The 20,151-nt window shown below is 45.0% G+C and overlaps 1 protein-coding gene across 3 annotated transcripts in view; it reads left to right on the top strand.

The window, feature by feature from the left end:
- Positions 1–20,151, top strand: part of ABCC4 (ATP binding cassette subfamily C member 4) — a 264,706-nt gene that overhangs the window by 151,511 nt on the left and 93,044 nt on the right. The gene's annotated exons all lie outside the window — the stretch shown is intronic.

Raw genomic sequence — 20,151 nt, 5'->3', positions numbered from 1 at the left:
TCACACACTCTAGCAACTGAGCCAGCCAGACACCCCATGATGAGCCAACATTGAAGTACATTTTGCTAAATGTATTTTAAAACACAGGTTGATTATTTAACTAGAGATGGAAGCTGCTTTCATGACCTAGTGTTCAAAAATCTTTGAATTCTGAAAAATAGTGGGATATTTTTTAAACCTAGCCTTTGTCTTTTTTTAAATTTTTTTTTTAAGAGAGAGCAAGCATGCAAGTGGAGGGGCAGAAGGGAGAGAGAGAGAGAGAATGAATGAATGAATGAATGAATGAATGAATGAATAAATGACTGTCTATCTGAAGCAGGCTCCGTGTCTAGCATGGAGCCTAATGCGGGGCTCGATCTCCCCAACTGTGAGATCATGACCTGAGCTGAAATTAAGAGTTGGATGTTTAACCGGCTGAGCCACCCAAGCACCCCAAACATAGCTTTTGTCTTTTTTATCTATGAGGTAAGTAGTGCCTTCAGGCTTCCATTTACCCTCCCATCTCTGCCATTATACATGGTGGGTATGGATAGTTGTTATGCCTAATAAATGAAAAAAACTGAATTGTATATAATTGTCAAAATATTTTTTCTTTCTAACACATGTTTAGAGTGCTAGTAACATCTTGATTTTCTGTATGAGAATTACAGCTGTTACTAGGATTTTACATGATACTGAAATGTAGGGTTCAGGAAAAGAAACCTGGTTGAGTTTGTGAAATTATAATTTCTGTGCTCCCCATTTACTATTTCTGATTCTGACATTATTGTTCTCTTTTACTTTGGATCATATGCGCAACATGGAAGCCATGTAAAATGGTGTAATGTTCTGAGTCACGTTGGTGGTGATTGCTAAGTGGTGAGGGAAGAATGTGAACAAATCCTGAGTTCCTTGATCTGATCTCCAGTAACTTCTAAGCCTTATTCAGAGGCTTTTAAACAGTTGCTGCATGAGGGAGAAGATATTTAGCTGATTTTTTTATTGTGATAAAAAACAAATTAGCTAATGATGTTACTTACTGCCTTTTAAAAATGTGCATTACAACTGATGCCCTGGGGACACCTGGGTGGCTAAATTGGCTGAGCGTTTGACTCTTGATTTCGGCTCCCGTCATGATCCCAGCATTGTGGGATCGAACTCTGCATTGATTGGATCAAACCCTCTGCTCTGCGTGGAGCCAGCTTAAGATCCTCCCTTCTTCTGCCCTTCACCAGCACGCCTGTGCGCACGTTCTCTCTTTAAAATAAAAAAACAAAACAAGCTGAGGCCATGTGATGTCTTCCATGCAGTGAACCTCTGGGGACAAGAGTCTCTATCCTGCATTAGTCATTTAGGTCCTGTATCCCATCCTGTCCATCAGTTTCGACATAACCGGACCGATGACACATATGTAAAACCTTGGATTGGGAGTCACTTATTGTAACTTGTTCTGCAAGTGTTCCACAAGACGAGCAAACACTTCCAATAAATTTTAACTTGATAAACGAGCGATGTCTTGCACTATGAGTAGTATGTGATGACAGATGTCACATGATCACAACTGAGCCACTGCTTGAAATTCGCTTTGATATACGAGTGCTTTGGATTACAGGCATGTTTCAGGAACGAATTATGCTTGCAAACAGGTTTTAGGGTATTCTGAAAGAAAGGCCCAAGCATCCCGAGAGCAATCCTTGTGTGGCGGTCCCTTTGGCATTTGGTGCTGCTTCCTCCCCTCTCCAGCCCTGCCTTTGCTTGGAGGGTCCTTTCCCCTCTTCTGGCCCGCTAAGCTTCGAGGCTCTTTTCCATCATTTAAATGATTCTCAGGATCACACTTCCCTCAATATGTGTTTGTGGTTACTCTTCCCTGGAATGTTTTGTGGTATTTTTCTTCTTTAAACTCAGGACTAGCCCATCACCACCTTTCTGGATCCAGTGATGTATTCGTCTTTGCTTTTCATTCCAAAAGACACGTGCCCCGGAAGTGCAGAGAATACACACAGTTCACCCTTGTCTTTCATTCAGATCCACTTTTGTTTTATTTTGGTGTTTCCCCTTAGCTTCCTGTTCTTAGGTTATATAAGCTCACAAAAGGCAAAGGCTATTAGCGCTTCTCAGAGGCTCTTAATACTGCCTTTGGGTGTTGTTGACCAACCTGGGTCCTGTTTAGGGTTCTGAGGGGGCTGTCCTTGACTGGAAATTGTAGAGAATGGCAGGTTTTGAGGGACTCCTACTTGTGCTGATTTAGCCACGTCATCCAGTGGGGCTGAACTTTATTTATATTTGACTTTTTGCATCTTGGATGTTTTCTCATGGTGTTGGGAATGGACAAGATGGGGGCACCAAGAATATTTATTTGTGTAACATACTTTTTGAGAAAGGTAAATGCTGTAGTGTTAAAGGTCAGCTGGTGCTTTGTGGACTAAAACATTAACACACTCTACGCGCTCTCCTCTCCTTCATCCTGAGGTGGGTGGCATTCGTGACTGTTGGGCACCACTCTGCCACCAGCAGGCAGCCTCTCCCTTTGCTCATGTCCACCCTGTGCAACTTCACCCTACTCTCCTCCCCCTGCGGAGAGCAGGTTCTCCCGTGTTGGGGTCTGGGTGGGACCAGGAGGCTTCTGCATATGTCTCTGGTTTCCTCACCAGGGTCTTGACGGAAGTGGCTGCCACCACAGGTGTCTCCTCTTTGGCCCTGGTGCACTGGTGCTAAGTGTGCATAACCATTCTACCAAGGTCACCAGGAGTAGATGAGTGTGACAGAGAGAATGGATTCTGTGGGAAGGATAGCCCTCCAGTTTGAATCCTTTTTTTTTTTTAATTAAAAAAAAATTGTAAAATATACATAAAATCGACCATCTTAACCATTTTTTAAAAAATTGGCCAGCCAGTTTTTAGTCTGTATATTTTTTAATACGTATATTTTTTTTTACTTTTGAGAGAAAATGCACATGCGAGTGGGGGAGGGGCAGAGACAGAGGGGGACAGAGGATCTGAAGTGGGCTCCACGCTGACGGCAGCCAGCCCGGTGCGGGGCTTGAGCTGATGAACTGTGAGATCATGACCGGAACTGAAGCCAGAGGCTCAACCGACTGAGCTACCCAGGCGCCCTGACCATCTTAACGATTTTAAAGTGCACATTCAGTGACATTAAGTGCATTCATATTGTTGTACTGTGTCACCACCATCCATCTCCAAAATTTTTTCATCTTTCCTAACTGAAACTCTGTCCCCATTAAAGAGTAACTCCCCACACGCACGCCCTTGCCTGTGACAACCACCGTTCTGTCTGTTAATGTGATTATTCTAGATACCACATATGAGTAGAATCATATAGCATACCTTCTTTTGTGACTGGTTTATTTCATGTAGCATAATATCCTTAAGGTTCATCTATGTTGCAGCATGTGTCAGAATGTCCTTTCTGTAGGCTGAATAACATTCCTGTGTACATACGTGTATGTGTGTGTGCCGCATTGTGTGCTTATTCATCCATTGATGACCACTGGGAACTGCTTCTGTCTCTGGCGATCGTGAATAATGCTGCTATGAACATGAGCGTACAAGTATTTCTTTAAGACCTTGTTTTCAGTCCTTTTGGGTGTATCTCCAGAAGTGGAATTACTGGATCATATGGTAGTTCTGTTCAGTTTCTTTAGGAGCTACCACAGTGTTTTCCACAGCGGCTGCATCATTTCACATTCCCACCCAGCAGTGCAAGGGCTACAGTTTTTCCCCATCCTCACCAGCATTTGTTGTTTTATCTTTTTGGTGTGTGTGTGTGTGTGTGTGTGTGTGTGTGTGTGCGCGCGCGCGCGCGCACATGTGTGTGTGTTTGCTTGTTTGTTTGTTTTGTTGTTTAGTAGCCATCCCAATGGGTGTGAGGTGGTCAGACCCTTTATCTTCTTGAGTAAATCATAGGAGGTGGCTTTGGACACCAGTGTAGCAAGTGCCAGGTCCCCTGGAACAGTTGGGTAGCACATTCCTGAAAGCAGGCTGGCCATGCGGGTCCCTCGTGCGGCTTCTGTGCTCAGAGTGCAGGCTTCTTTGTTACTAGTCTCCTCCTGTTGCCTTTTCTTGGCACGCTTCCTCCTTTTTAATCCTACACTTGAAAATTAGATCAAACGCGAACCGTGTTTAGATTTATTTACAGTTTCTTAACTCCTTTCCTGTTTTCCTTTTGACAGGCCTTGGCATAAGAAGTCTTTTTCAAGTAGTAAATTAATTTAGGTGGCAAGCACCCTACCTGAATTTTGTTACATGCTGGCAGTTTAGATAAATGGATATTATAATCTCAGCACATTTCTGCCCAACGCTACTGTGCCGATTTGCAAGAGTCTACAAAAGTGATAATATTCTGTCAGTTTGGGGCCTAGAAGAAGAAGGAGGAAAAAAACAGGTCATATTTTCTTATTTGTATTTATAGGATGCCTGTGGGGAAGCTGGAAATGCCATGTCGCAGTTTACATGCCTAAATACACACGAAGAAAGATAAGGAACTCAAAGACGTTTCTTTGTAGGTAGACGAGAAGAGAGAGGGTCCAGATCAGTGACTGTCAGCCGTGTTGCAGATACATCCTCTGTTGCGACCAAAGGTTTTTTTTTCCCCCCCTTAAACTTACCATTTCCTTGAAGAATAGTCTATTTTTAATGACTTCATTGATTTGACGATTGGGTTACAATGTACTTTATTTACTGCTGAAATGTTTCATTCCCGTCAGCACTTAATGTGAATAAATCTACTTTTTGGCACCACTTTGATAGACTGTAAAACTGCTTATATTTGCAGGAAAATTTGTTTTGCCACGGTACGTTTACGTACAGATGCAGTGTGCCTCCCCCCTCACCCCGCAAATCATTCTGTGTCACAGCTGAGCTGAGAAGTAGACACATGCGGGACTCTTTATCATTGTGTGCTATATCTGAGCAGCATAGAACAAATTTTGCGTTTCACGTCAGAGGGATCACAAAAATAGGTTTAATTTTCATAATTAAAGTCAGTTTTTTAGTGCTTTATTTTTTTGCTACTGTGTTAAGACTGCATATTTTGATTTATAGTTTATGTATTTACTGAAGCACTATATAGCGTATCCTGCATTCACTGTTATAGTCTGCGTATGAATTTAATATTTTATATCCAACAAGACCCTGTAAAAGTGGATCTTTATTTCCTATTGCCCAGTTTATGAGCAAAGTTGAAATACATTTTGCTAATAAGTTTTCCATGACGTTGCTTAACTTTTTCATGAAAACCATGTCATGTATATTTAGCTTTGATTCATTATAATAAATGCAACAGCGGGGGTGGGGAGAAGAGGATATAGATCTTCAAAAAAATTTTATTTTGTGAAACATTACTTTGGAAAGTAAGATATAGTATATATTCTGTTCTTAAAGAGAAATGTAGTTAATGTTTTAATTTCTTAAATCTTACTTTCAAATGCTTGGTAAAACGAGTGATGACCCAGCATTTAACAAAGCCAGTCTAGGAAACTCCTCTCTGAAGACAGACAAATAGAATCATCGACAGTATCTGCAATATAACACCATAAAGCCCATTTTCAGCCAACTCGGCGATCTCTAATTCAGATCTGAATCAACAATGAAGGGCAAAAATCATGCATTTTAAAAACAGCAGCATTAGTGAGACTACGGAAGCACTTGTAATGCTAGTGTAGGCAAAAACCAGCCTACAGAGCTATGTCGTTTTTCTTGATAGTCTCCTTAGGAAGAAATGAACTTGCAGGAAGGTAATAGAGTCCCTCTGAGAAAACGTGATGAGAAGTCTTTGGGAATTATCAACCAAACTTAAAACGGACCTTGGTTTTCACGGGCAGTTGTGTTATAAAGGGATGTTTAATTTAAAGGAACCGAGTTGATAAGGTAGGTGGTGCAGGAAACCAAAAATGTTGACCGCGTTTTTGCTGGCCAGACAAATTGTGTGGATCGAGGGTTTTTATTGCGGGCAGTCGTCTGCCGCTAGCGAAATGGCCAATGCTGGCCTTTCCTTGGGGCTGGAAGGTAGATTCTGAGTCTGCTGTTCTTTTCCCTGCTTCTCTGCTTCCCAGAGGGGTGGTCAAATGTCCAGCTCTCTCCTTTTTCCCTCGGGAAGAAAAGAGTTGCCTAGCTAGCGTGCTGGGACCCCAGGGCTCACGCGCCCATGTGCCTGGGAGCGGCCGCGCACAGTCTGAATCATGCACTTGAGCAGCGTGCTAAGTGAGGAAGGAAAGAATATCACGCACAGAGGGTTGATGTCTTTTTATGGGAGAACAAAAGAGTTTCGATTCTTTCACTTCTGATTCAGCCTGGCCATTGTGTGGCAGAGGGGGTTTAATGAATCATTGTTTAACTAAGCTCCTGCCAAGTATTTGACCATTAAATAGCCTCTAGTGTGTATAGAGTTCTTCTCTGACAGACTCTTATTTGACTGTGATTAATTGGCATTGAATTGTTATTTAATTACACCTCTGCAGAAATCTAAGAACAGTTTGTGTTCTGATTAAGTTATTTGATGTAAAAACACACACGGCGCTGTGGAAGTCAGATCCGTCCTTTCTGCCCCTTGTTGCTGACAGGCCAACTCCTGGGGCTGCTCTCAAAGCCCATGGAATGTCCCTCAGTATCAAAAATCCAAGTAGAGTCTGGGTTTTAATTTTTCTCTTAATATATCAAAGTGTTTTGGGAAGCCGAGACTTTATAGTGTAAGTCTGGAAAGCTTTTCTTTTATGTTAACATTATTTATGAGTTTCTTACTGGCCTATGTTAGACATGGTAAGCAGGTGTATTGACGTCCTCAGTTCACAGTTACAATGTTCGTTCCATGGACACGCATGAGATGTCCAGGGGAGAAGACCTGCAGCTGGATGATTGCCAGCGAAGAGGGGAGGGAGAGAAAAGACAGCAGTGGCAGGTTCTGGTTTGGGCGTGTCTGTCCTTGGGGAGGAGCTGACAGCAAGAGAGGGGATGAAGTGACCATTGTGGGGAAATAGAGTTTGGAGAGGTGAGAACCTCAAAATACAAGGGTGGTGGTTGTATTTGGGGAGTGAGCAGGGTAGCAGGAATGTAAAGAGATGGATATTACAGGGAAAAATAATTCCACCCCAGCGTACATGCATATTTCAAAGAGAGGGTTATTAGAATGTGAGATGCTACAGGAAAGTCCAGAAGAATGAGGATTGGGGGTAACTGGTTATTGGTTTTAGGGACCGGATGGATGACTGGTTTATACCAGTGTCCTTCTGAACAGGACAGAAGCTGGATAGGAAGGGGGAAGGTACTTGGATAGGTCTCAGTTCCACGTGCAAAAAAGACAGTTGTGTGGCTGAGAGGTAGCATGTACCCTAAGCTTTTTGTAACTGGCGAGACAGTAGAATTATAACACTTAGAGCCTTATTTCCAGCTCTGACAACTTTTTCTGAATTGTTAAAAGATGTAATAAAGTAGCTGAAAATGATTCCTTCCCCTTTTTTTAATGGTTTCCCTCCTTCCTTTTTTCCTTCCCTCCCCTCCCTCTCCTCCCTTTCCTTCTTAATTTTTTCTTTTTCTTTTCTTTTTTTTTTTTTTTTTTTTTAAAGACAAAGGTCCATTTACCTTCAACACAGCCCAGCCAGTTTTGTGTAACACCTGTTGGTGGTTCCCGGATATTAAAATGATGTGCCGCAGAGTAGACTTGGGTGTTGGTTGATCTGTCTCCAGCACACCTTCAGTTACTTTACATAGGGTGGGGAGTGGGAGGGCCCATTGTCTTCAAGTTTAGTCACGTTCTCACACCAGACGTTTTGCTGTCCTATTTTTGAGCATTACGTATAACTGGTATGTGTGCTGGAGATGGGAAGAGTTGATTTTGCATGTTGAAGGGTAATTTCCAGTCAGGGTTTTCTCAGCTCTTGGATCTCACACTTGCCTTTGTGGAAGAGGGGCTTCTTTGCCAAGGTGAATGCTTCGTGAACAGGTATTGCTATCACCACCTCTGTGGAAACACATCCCAGGGGTGAGACTGCTCCATGTTTTTACCACCCCCCCCCCACCCCCCCCAGTGCTCATGCCTCTGGAGACAGTAAGTAGACACTATGCACCCAGCCTTGAACGACAGGGTACCCTGGGCCAGGAAAAAATCCTTCCTGGAGACAGAGTCGTGGGTTCCTATGGCAGGAGAAGTCAAGTGATGGGTGGTTTCCTGTTTTCTTAGAATCAGAGGTTCCTGACTGAGCCACTTAACTCCATGGCCCTTTCACTTCCTATAGTTCATGCTTTAGCAATCTTCTGAAATCACGCGGATCTTTTGAGTGGGCATTTTCCAGTGGAAAGGGCTTCATAGCTTTCATCAGACCCATGGTGTTTCAGGTTCCCTGTCTGAGAGATTTTTCTACCTGTTGCTGTCCAATGGTCTGTACATCGCTGACCATATGTGGGCTGTGAGGCCACACTTCTGCGTGATGTATGTGTGAGGTCTGGGGTGAAGGAGTTAGCCTGATCTATTTTCCAACGTTTTGCTTCTCAATACTTAAGATGTGTAAAATAATGATTACTTACTGTGCAAAGCATTTCTGGATACTGCAACAAAATTGTTTCCCGGGGCAGTTTGTGAGGTATATCACGCCTTCAAGGTTAATTTCCTAACCGTATTTCTCCACATAAATCTCAGTAGGCAGTTTGACTTGCCCCAGGGCCACACAACCGGTTAAGGTTTGGGATGGGGTGGATCTCAAACCCCTGGACTTTCCTGATCAGTCCTGTGTTTTATTAGACTCGGTGTCCTCATTCCATTTTCTCGTTCATTTGCTCCCTTGTTAGTCTTTTCATTCAGCTTACAGTAACTTATGTAATTTAATTTTGAGGTGGAGTTATTTTAAATGATTTACTTTAATTATGGTTAGCCAAGAGAGAATTCCTGGAACTCTTTTAATCGGGACTGATATTCAAAGTGTTTCGCATGTAGTAGAGCAGGCGTTAGCCAGTCAGGATGAGCCTGGTTTGGTCATCACACTTTATACTGGCGCTGCCTGTAACTTTATGGGTTCATCCTTATCAGTAGATGCTTAGTAGAGCTTTCGCACGTGTCCAGTAAAGTAACTCCATGTCATTGATATGTTGCCTTGAACTGTCTGGATCTCTGTCACCCTGGGCACGAGTCCTGGCTTGCCTACCTTACAGCTGAGTGTCCTTGAGTTAATTTCTTTCTGTCTCATCTGTAAAATAGGGACTGTATCTTGCATATGGTTTTGAGATGATGTGTATGGCGTGCTTCACAGTTTCCAGCACTTACTTGGTGCCCAGGTGGTGGTAGTGGGTGGTGGCATTCTAGAAACTAAGCATAGATGAACCAAAACAACCACAGGAGGAAATCCTGACTACATCTCTGATGTGTAGCACAAGGCTCTGGGATGAGTCAGTGTGGGGGGTTGTCTGTGCATATAGAGCCTGGAACAGAATTGGTCCCGGGACATCTTCTGTAGCACTCATCAGACATTTTCCCAGCCTGGGCTGGATATGTAAGACGTCCCTCCATCCCGACTCCACTTCTTCCCTGTGTCAGCACTTCTTCCTTACAGTCGTGGCTTTGAAGAGGCCCTGATGAAAGAGAGCATTTAGATCTCTTTCTGACCACAGGGAATTTTCACTGCAGCTTCCCCAACATCTGGATTTTCCCACTCCTGGCACCCAGGCGCTCTCTTATCTCCGCACACCTCAGGTCATGCTCTTCCTATCAACTAGGCAAATATTTGCCTTCCTTTTGCCTGTCCCACCTCTTAGTCCTCACACATGTCATTCCCCCCTACCTGGACGAACTCCGTTCTCCATCAGCCCCTTCTCTGCCCTCCTTCCATGTTGTCGGGCGGTGACTCCACCATGAAAACTTGTCAGGCTGACCCTGTAACTCACATCATCTGGTGACACCCTGTGCTGCTGCCTTCTGCATGCTCCCTGCTCTCTGGGTGTGTGCTCACAGCGTTCTTGGTCACTGCAGACACCGCACTCATGTCTGTGTGTCCTGTTAACCTGCTTCCAAGTTAGATTATAAAATGCCCCGAGAGACACCAAACAGGTTTTAAACCTAAATGGCAAGCAGTGAGTAGGGGTTAAAGATATTTTCCTTGGTTGGCTACCAGCGGGTAGGGTACAGAGTAAGAATGTGGTGACCTGGAGGCAGACTTGAAGGTGTGTATAGAAAACAGATGGTAATACTGCCCTTGGTCTCGAAGACAGTGGGATTTTATAAGTCATCTTGTTTGGACAGTCCACCTGCTGTCTTCCAGGGAAAAGAGATGAGAACGATCCCATTAGGCAAAGAAAGAACACACCCATCCTTTTGAAACTCGTTCCCCCCAGTCTGTCAAGTTATGTAATGAAACCTTGAAATTTTTAATTTCAACTAATTTTAACTATTTTTAATGTCTTAATTATATGACAAGGCAGGTGACCACTGGACTTTGGCAATGCAGCGTGGTTATTCTAGAAAGGCACATTTTTTATACTATAAAACAAATAGGTTTGTTTTTGAGAGAGAGAGCATGCATGAATCGGGGAACTGAAGCAGGCTCTGTGCTGACAGCAGGGCAACAGAAGCAGGGCTAAAACTCAAGAACCGTGAGGTCATGACCTAAGTAGAAAGGCATGTTTTTATATCACTAGAGGAGAACTTGAGATCCCTAGTTGATTTACTGCAGTTCTGATTCTGTCTCAACTCCCAGGAGATTTAAAAATCCCAGAACATTAGGTGACAGGCAAACACCGGGCAGACTGGTGTATCCCTTAGGTTTATATACCTGTGGCTTTTCCCTAGTCTTTTTTTTTTTTTTAATATTTATTTATTTTGAGAGAGAGACAGAGAGCTGAGGAGGGGCAGAGAGAGGGAGAGAGAGAATCCCAAGCAGGTTCCATGCTGTCAGCACAGAGCCCAGTGCTGGACTTGATCTCACAAACCATGAGATCTTGACCTGAGCTGAAACCAAGAGTCAGATATTTGACTGAGTCACCCAGTGCCCCTTTCCCTGACTCTTTCAACTGCTGCCACTAGAGCGAGCAGGAGACACGCCTTGGACCTGCTCCCAGGACCTCAGTTCATCTTTTCCTGGCATGTAAGCAAGTAGTCAGGGAGGGCAGAGGAAAGCCAGCAACTAGAGGTGCGTTTATCCGGTATTTGCTGTGACGAGGACGAAGGGCCCTCTGAGGGGCTATCCATAGGGAACAGTAGGCTTCTCCCTCGGTGTGGGGTTAAAGTCACCCTCTCAGGCACCTCTTGGGTGCCACATTCAGTGCCTTAAGAAGATGCTGTGAGTTAAGGATGCACCTTTTGAAGGCTGCCATTCACATTAAATGCTGTCTCTTGTGTGATTTTACCTTTGAGCTCTTAGGGGAAATTCCTGGCTTTATAGAAATTCCATAAGCTGAGGCCATGGACAGGCCAGCACTTTTTCCTTGGGGCCTTCCCGTACCTGTGCCTTGTGTCCCCTCTGCTGTGTGCATGTTCCTTCCGCCCTTCCTACCTGCTCTCCGCCACCTGCTTCCTCGGCCTCACATGACGTTCATCTGCTCCACAGCTATCCCTCTTTCTTCTCTGTCAGCTGCCCCCCACCCACCCCTGTGGGCTCCGTCCCCTTCCCCTCTTCCACCTCTGAGACACTAGGTTCCTTCACTTTCTAGTGCTTTCCTGGTGTCAACGTTGGCTTCTGTAAATTGCTGTACCCAAAACTCGTTCTGCAAGTGGAAATTTCAGACACCCTTTGAAGGAGCACAGACAAATTGGTTCAACAGCGGCACAAGGAAAGTGACAAGTATGACAAAGCAGACACTTCGTGTTGCAACATAAATTTCCCCAGATGGGAAAACACTGCCAAAAAAGACTGTGTGAAATATCGAGCACTTGAAATAAAGAGACGGAAATTTGAAAACAAACCGTTTGTTACTTATAGCAGAAGGACTTGTTTTATGTATTCATTCAGAATATGTTCAAGCGCTTTGTATGTGCTAGGCATCAGTCAGGCCCCGGGGAAACAGCAGTGAATAAAACAGAACCCCCTGTCGTAAGGATGCCTGTGTTCTAATTTAATTTGTGTGAATAGAAAAAGAGACAAATGGTTTTTAGCTCTTGAAGGTAAAGAAGGGAATTTAGGGGCGCCTGGGGGGGGAAGCTCTGTCAGTTAAGTGTCTGGCTCTTGATTTTGGCTCAGGTCGTGATCTCTCAGTTTGTGGGATCAGGCCCCGGGTTGGGTTCTGCGCTGACAGCATGGAGCTTGCTTGGGATTCTCTCCTTTTCTCCCCTCTCTCTGCCCCTCCTCTGATCACAGGCGCACACACACTCTGTTTGTCTCTCAAAATAAAAAATGAACATTTAAAAAAGGAATTTAAAAGGGCAGTAATTACGCTTGTAAAGGTGACAAGGTTATCACGCAGGTTCTTGAGACAGAAGGAACTTTCCAGATTCTTCCTTGTTACTCAGAGAGTGATCCGTGGGCCAGCAGCACCAGCATCACCCGGGAGCTATTAGAAACACAGGATGTCAGGCAGCACCCGTAGCTCTTGAGAATCTACATTTTTACCGGGTCTGTGGGAGATTCGTGTACAGATTGAAGTTTGGGAAGCATTGTTCTGATGAGTGTTGGGCTGTTTCTGATCTGATGCCACTCAGAGACTCATCCGCTCTCAACGTCCTGGTGAGTTTGCTGACGTGTTCATAGCTCAAAGAAGACGAGCATCAGTATGATCCCTCATGACCAAAACGCACCTCTGATTGTGTCCCTTGATTGACATGCAGGAAGAGGCCACTGAGTGGGTTCCAGGTCTCACCATCTGTCTTTAGTGTGAGCTGCTTTCCTGACCTTTATTTTATACATTTGTTTATGTTTTTGTGTAAGAGTCCGTCTTTAAAAAAGAAAAAAGGTTGGAAAGTCACTGGGTTTATGGCATTTTATTAGCAAATCCCGTTTGGGCACCCGCCGGGCACTTGACATTTTGTTATATAGGTCGTGTGTGAAATGTGGTTTCTGTTTACAGAGGGTGTATAGCCTAGCTGTGAATGTAGGACTAATATACTTGAAAAACAGTTAGACCGCTGAATGGATTTATGAGATATTCCGAGAATATCCCCAGACTCTAGAGGGAATCTGGAAGCAAGCTGGAATAGTCTCTCATCAAATAAAGTGTCAGAAAAACTGTGCCTTAGACCGTGAAAATTGCTTATGTCTTTGCTGAGGGCGTATTGAGTGCTATTTCAGGCCCTGCTCGGTTGCGGGGTCGCCGCAGTCCTGGTCACTAAAAGTAAGAGTGGAGGTCAGAGGCAGGCTCTGTACAGCAGCAAAATGTGTCGGCTGAAAGCTCTGTAATCTAGAACCATGGTGTGCGGGGGATGCAGGAGTGTGTCTCAGGTAACCTCAAGCAGCCCCAGAAGACAGCACCGTGTTTAGAAACCGTCAAACCATCGACGTTCAGAATGTTCATTCTGGGTTGTCAAGAAAAGAGTATTTTATGCTCTGTATCTTTTGTTTGCAAAGACAGAAAATCTGTAGTTCACGTGAAAGAGGTTCTGCTAAAATGATTACAATAAATAAAGCGTTTGTTACCTAAAAGGGTAATTAGGAATTTGAACATTAAACTTTACAAAATCTATCATTTCCCTAATTTTAGTAAGCAAATCTCTCATTGGACCTATGGTGACAGTTCTAGTCAGGGCGCTTGGGATGACAGGGACGGGGTCCACCCAAGTTTAAAAGTGTGATTGCAAGGAAGCAGGCATCCCACGGAGCCGAAGCAGGGCCCACTTTCCCAGGAGCTGGGCCCTTTGTCTTGGGGCTCCTGCATGTACCCAGGCCCCTCGGCTTGGGTGAGGAGTCTGTCCCACTTTCCTGCTTCTCTCTCTGGCCTCAAGGTTCTCAGCTAGTCAGTGGCTCAGTCACCCCATGCCTCTTGGGTCTGTTAACTGTGGCCAGGCCTGTGGCGGGTTCCTGAGAGGGTGGCCCAGGTCTCCTGAGCCTGTCCGATAAAGATGGAGGAGGTCGAGTGACCGGCACATGTCTAGGAGCTGCGTTTGTCAGCAAGGGTTTCATGGAGGAGAAAGGGCTGAGAAATTTGGATGGATGGGACTGAGCAAGGAGGGAGGGCCTTCTTGGCAGGTGAGTGGGAGAGAGGGAAGGCCCCCATGAGAGCAAGAATGCAGCTGGGTGTGAGGGATGGGAGGCCAGGAGGGTTCCTCTCTTCTGTCCCTTCTTGCATCACTGTTCCTAAAAGCTTTGACAGATTGGATTTGCCAGATAAAAAAATTGAGGATCTCCATCGGACTATTTTAAATGCAAAGTTAGGTCCTGCTAGTAATTTAGGTGAGGTAGAGATAAGTCAAAATGACTTAAAAGTTTTCATGCTGGTGTTTGGGCAGAAGTCTAAGGCAAATTGGGAAAAGTTGGACGTGGGGATTTGTGGGTCAACCTCAAAGGCTTCTGTTCAGTTTAGATGTGTCGAATTTAAGATGTTTTGTAGGACACCCAAGTGCCCCAAGGAAGCCCTGGAAGATCAGGAGTGGAGATAAGACTTGATATGCATAAGCAAACAGGAAGTCATTAGAAGAAAAGTGAGTAGAGTTTAGGAAGAGAACCAGGAAAAGAGAAAGGTGGTCCATGGCTGTGTCCTTAGAAAAAAGTAGACTTTGTCATGTCTCCTTTTTCTGATGTGTGGAAATCCCAGGATGGCTTGGCAGGAACACCTGCCCCTGATGAAATATCACTGTGTCACCCTGAGCAAGGCTGGACCGCGGGTCCTCCTCTCTGTCACAAGGAGCTTCATCTGTAGGGATTTGAACGTCTCTGTTAGCTTCAAAACCCTTTCTTCAAAGGCCTCCCCTGTCTGTGTGTCCAGATGATGGAAGGGAGCCTGTTTAGGGGCAGCTTAGGGAAGGGTAGGGTGTCTGGAGCTGAGTGAGGTTGGCTTCCGCCTCCTCTGCCACCTCCTTCTTCCAGGCACCTCTGTGCAATCTCAGACTCTTGACAAGACGTGGTTTGGAAATTACTAGCCCTGGTGACCTTTCGTGCCTCCTAAAAGCTGTAAAATCCCCTGTTGATAACGCGGACAACACCCTGCCACATCACAATTGAGAGGGCACCTTCACAAGCGCAGTCTCGTTTATCCTGTGGTGCGGTGGAGGCAAGTATTCTCATCTCCTGTTCACAGATGAGGGGTCGTGTGTAAGCGGGCACTGCAGGACTTGCTTAAAGACCGGTGGCTACTGGGTGTCAGAGGACAAGCACTTTGCGTGTTTCCCGCTGACGGTTTCTTGATTCCTGCTGCGCTTCAGGCCATTCCTGCAGCAGCCGCCGTGTCGACCACCTGTTCTGACACCAGAGGTGATGGAAACACTGAGTTCCCAAACTTCCTTAGTTCCCACTCCTGTTCTTGTGCTTGTCTCGGCTGCACTGGTTTGTGCAGAATGATGCAGAAAGTCCATGCTCGTCCTGCTCCCTCATGCCGCACACAACTTTTCAGCCCGGGGACCGTCTCTGGGCTCCACCGAACGCTCGTCTCCACCCCATCGCGATGCGTTGTACCTGCCAGGTACGGGTCCGTTCTCTCTGCCCTTTTGAAGAGACCGTGGCCTCTCTTGGCCACAGGCTGCTTGCAGGCGCCAGCTCCCCCTTCTCACCGGCCAGCGGTTCTGCTTGTCCTCCCCACCCTGCCCTCTGCGCTCCACCACACTCATAAGCCGGCCCAGACCCAGCGCTCCTCGTTTCTGACTCCGCAGGGCTATTCAACCAGTGGCCGATTTTTATCCAAATAATTAGGTTCTAGAGTTTTCCATGAAGCTACACATGAGCACTGGAAAGAAGTTCCAAATATCCAAGAGCTCCTCATGAAACACATCTACTTTCACCCTTTAGGTCAGGTGTGGCATGGCCTGATGGGGCCTTCTGTGCCAATGTTCATGACCACTTCGGTGCCAAAGAATACAGATCAGAAGAAAGGAACTACTGAGGCACCTGGGTGGCTCAGTTGGTTAACCATCCTGACTCCTGGTTTTGGCTCAGGTCACGATCTCGCAGTTTGTGGGTTTGAGCCCCACATTGAGCTCTTTGCTGTTAGTTCAGAGCCTGCTTCAGATCTTCTGTCTCCCTCTCTCTCAGCCCCTCCTTCACACAATCTCTCTGTCTCTCTCAAAAATAAACAAACATTAAAAAAAAAAAAAAGAGGGAACTACTGACATACTGTGTAGCATGGATGGACCCAGAAATGTTGGGCTCAGTAAAAGAATTCAGACACAAGAGACAACATACTGTATGATTCCATTTGTATGAAATGTCCCCAAAAGGCAAATTTATAGAGAAAGAAAGAAGATTAGTTGTTGCTTGAGGCTAGGAGTGGGAACAGGAAGTCATTGTAATGGCATGAGGGATCTTACTAGGGGAACAAAAATGTTTTCAAGCTAATCTTTGGCGATGGTTGTATTTCTCAGTAACATTACTTAAATTCATTGAATTGTATTCTTGAAATGGGTGAATATTATATGATGTAAAATATATACCTCAATAAATCTCAATATTTTATGATACCTAAACATGCCTTCTTTTTTTGTTTAAAAAAATAAAAAGAAGTGCCTGTGTGGTTCAGTCATTTAAGCATCCAACTTCAGCTCGGGTCATGATCTCACAGTTCATGGTTCTGTGGTGACAGCTCAGAGCCTGGAGCCTGCTTCAGATTCTGTGTCTCCCTCCCTCTTGCCCTGCCCTCTTTCCGCTCATGCTGTTTGTCTCTCAAAAATAAATATTAAAAAAAATTAAAAAGAACATATGAAAAGAATAGGGCCCATATTAGACCTGGGAGCTTCGAAGTTTCACATTATAGTTTGGTTATAAGGAGGCTGAGGTATCCTGGGTATGACAGAGATGTCAGAACTCCACTGACTAATAGGTGGTTGACTCCACTTCAGACTGTAGAGTCCATTCTTAAAATAAGATCGCTAAAAATTTGTATTTGGACAAGTTTTGATGACCTCTTTCCTGAGCTCCTGTCTTATGGACAGAACAGTTAGGAGGACCCTGGTTGGTTCTCTGGTGGTGTGGACTTCAAGGGAGGTCTCTGCCCACCCTGCCCTTTGTTCCCAGCCTTTCTCTCCCCTCCCCAACTTACTTCCTTACACAAGTCATACATAGTTACTGTAGAAAAAGAGCACTGATAAAAAAAATTTAAATTGCACATAATACATTAAACACTTGTTTCAGACTTACTGTTCAAATTCCTACATCTCACTGGCTGAATAACCCACATTGAACATATTTGATGCATTTTTTAAAAAATTTTTTTTTCTTTTTTTTTAAATTTTTTTTTTTCAACGTTTTATTTATTTTTGGGACAGAGAGAGACAGAGCATGAACGGGGGAGGGGCAGAGAGAGAGGGAGACACAGAATCGGAAACAGGCTCCAGGCTCCGAGCCATCAGCCCAGAGCCTGACGCGGGGCTCGAACTCACGGACCGCGAGATCGTGACCTGGCTGAAGTCGGACGCTTAACCGACTGCGCCACCCAGGCGCCCCATCGATGCATTTTTTATTCACTCCTTGGAAATGGAATTTCTAGGTCATAAGGGATCCATTCTTTAAAGAAAAAAAATTTTTTAATGTTTATTTTATTTTTGAGAGAGAGAGAGTGCAAGCAGGGGAGGGGCAGAGACAGAGGGAGACACAGATTCTGAAGTAGGCTCCATCCAGGCTCTGAGCTGTCAGCACAGAGCCTCACGTTGGGCTTGAACCCACAAACTGTGAGATCATGACCTGAGCTGAAGTCAGATGTCTCACCGACAGAGCCACCCAGGCAAGGGATGCACTCTTAAAGTTGTTCATACATACTGCCCAGTTGTTCCCCCGAATTTACCTGTGCAATGTGGATTTTCATTATATGTGAGTCTAAAATGCGATCTGGCCACCAGAATGGACTGTGCTTGTTGGCCTCAAGATAGGTTATTTATCCTGTGCAGAGTAGGGAAGATGGTGTTATGAGTCTGCCCCAAGGTAATCAAATGATGCCTGAGCTATTGATTTTAATCACAGGCACAAGGCATTCACTGAGACCGGCCATCTGAGTCTGGGCAGGACACGATGGCCAAGATGGGACACTGTGCTGTATGAGGGCTAATTGAGGCACCAGGGACTCACTCTGGAAAGGATATGAGTAACTTTCTTCGAGCATTTGAAGGGCTGTCATGTCAAGAGAAATTAGATTCATTCCATGTGGTTCTAAGAGCAGAATAAGCAGAGGGTTGCATGTTCTAGGAAGGCAAGATTCGGTTTAATGTAAGAAAGCCCTGCCTAACAGAACAGAATCTGAAAATGGATTGGACTCCCCTTCCTTATCATGAATCCCCCTTCCCTCTACATCCCTGGAGATGTTCCAGCAGGCCAGATGCCATTTGGATGCAGAGGCATGGCATGTGTGTGAAGGGAATTCATCATACGGATTTGATTTGGGGACCTTTGAGAAAAGTTTAGAACTATGAGGCCATGAACTTGAAATCACAGCTCTGACTGTAACAGTCTATGGCAGGGCCAGATGAAATAGTCTGCAAACACCATTCGTCACATTAATTGTTTCTTGGAGCAAGGAAGTAATTTATTGACTCTTCTAATCTCACATTTTCTGCACTCTGCCTCCTGGTGAATGAGAGTTTAGGGTTTTGACAGTCTTTGACATCTAGTTCAGTTCACTTATTGTAGTAGCTGTGTTGGGAGAGTTGGTTTTTCTCAGTTGTTTGTGTTCTCCTTGTATTTTATGCTGTGCGCCAATCTGGTTCTCTCAGACCCTAAGACTCCTGCTTCTGGTAGAAGGTAAAGGGGATGATTTTCACATATCATTCATCTCTGTTGCTTTTTCATCTTAAAAACAACAACAACAACAACTTGAGTATTGGTTTCAGTATTTAAAAAAAAATTTTTTTTTTCAACATTTATTTATTTTTGGGACAGAGAGAGGCAGAGCATGAACGGGGGAGGGGCAGAGAGAGAGGGAGACACAGAATCGGAAACAGGCTCCAGGCTCTGAGCCATCAGCCCAGAGCCTGACGCGGGGCTCGAACTCCCGGACCGCGAGATCGTGACCTGGCTGAAGTCGGACGCTTAACCAACTGCGCCACCCAGGCGCCCCAAAAAAATTTTTTTTTTGACGTTTATTTTTGAGACAGAGACAGAGCATGAACAGGGGAGGGGCAAAGAGAGAGGGAGACAAAGAATCCGAAACAGGCTCCAGGCTCTGAGCCATCAGCACGGAGCCCGACGCGGGGCTCGAACTCACGGACCTCGAGATCGTGACCTGAGCCGAACCCAGACGCTCAACGGACTGAGCCACCCAGGCGCCCCATTGGTTTCAGTATTTTTTAAGCTGAACCATACTTTTGCAGTGTTCTGAGTCCTGACTATGTTGAAAAGCAGTACTTTTCCTTTGAAGAAATGACCAGTGTTTTAAACTGTGTCTTTTAGCGTTTTTAGATGCATGTTTTTCTTATCTTGGTATTGATACTTTGGGAAGTTAAAAAGTAACTAGGTAGTCCACAAAATCTGTAAGAATATGTGGGAAGTTGCCTGTCTAATTTTAATGTTTCTAAAGCACAACTGGTCAAACAACCACTTAACCTTTGGCCCCTCAAAGTGTAGTCTGGAGAGCAGCAGCAAGGGCGTTCCCCCCACCCTGCCAAGTGAGCTAGAAACGCAGAATCTATAGCTCCAGCCTGAAGCTACTGAATGTGCGTTTTAACAGGTTGACCTGACAGTGCCTGGTTGTCAGACTTTCTCAGGAGACTAGCTGCAGATCCTGTGGGTAACAGCAATTCTCTTACCTTGGTGTTTGGTTTTGAGCATCTGATAATGTACCTGGCATTGCGACTAGGTTCTTTCACGTGCATGAGCCCATTTAATCCTCAGAATCACCCTCTCAAGGAGGTATTATTAGAGGCTCAGAAAAGCTGTCACCCAGCCTACCAAAAGTGTCACTATAAGCAGCTGTTTTCTGGAGTCTGTATTTCCTACACCTGAGTCAGGAAAATGGAGGCCTGGGAGTGTCACGGTGGCCTAGTGAAGCCTTCAGTTGTTCCAGCTCTTTGCTTGAGTGACCCTGGGCTTCCCTGCTTCCTGGCAGTGGAGGCTCGGCTGCCAGCCTCTGGCCCTTCAGCGTCCAGTTGTAGCTTAGTATGAAGGGCCCGGAGGAA

This window comes from Lynx rufus, unplaced genomic scaffold, assembly GCF_022079265.1.
Source record: "Lynx rufus isolate CCGP_SWC_20201006 ecotype Redwood Valley unplaced genomic scaffold, mLynRuf1.p SCAF_1, whole genome shotgun sequence".
Classification (NCBI taxonomy): Eukaryota; Metazoa; Chordata; class Mammalia; order Carnivora; family Felidae; genus Lynx; species Lynx rufus.
The sequence above is the reverse complement of the archived record's forward strand: the minus strand, read 5'-3'. Positions and strand labels throughout refer to the sequence as shown.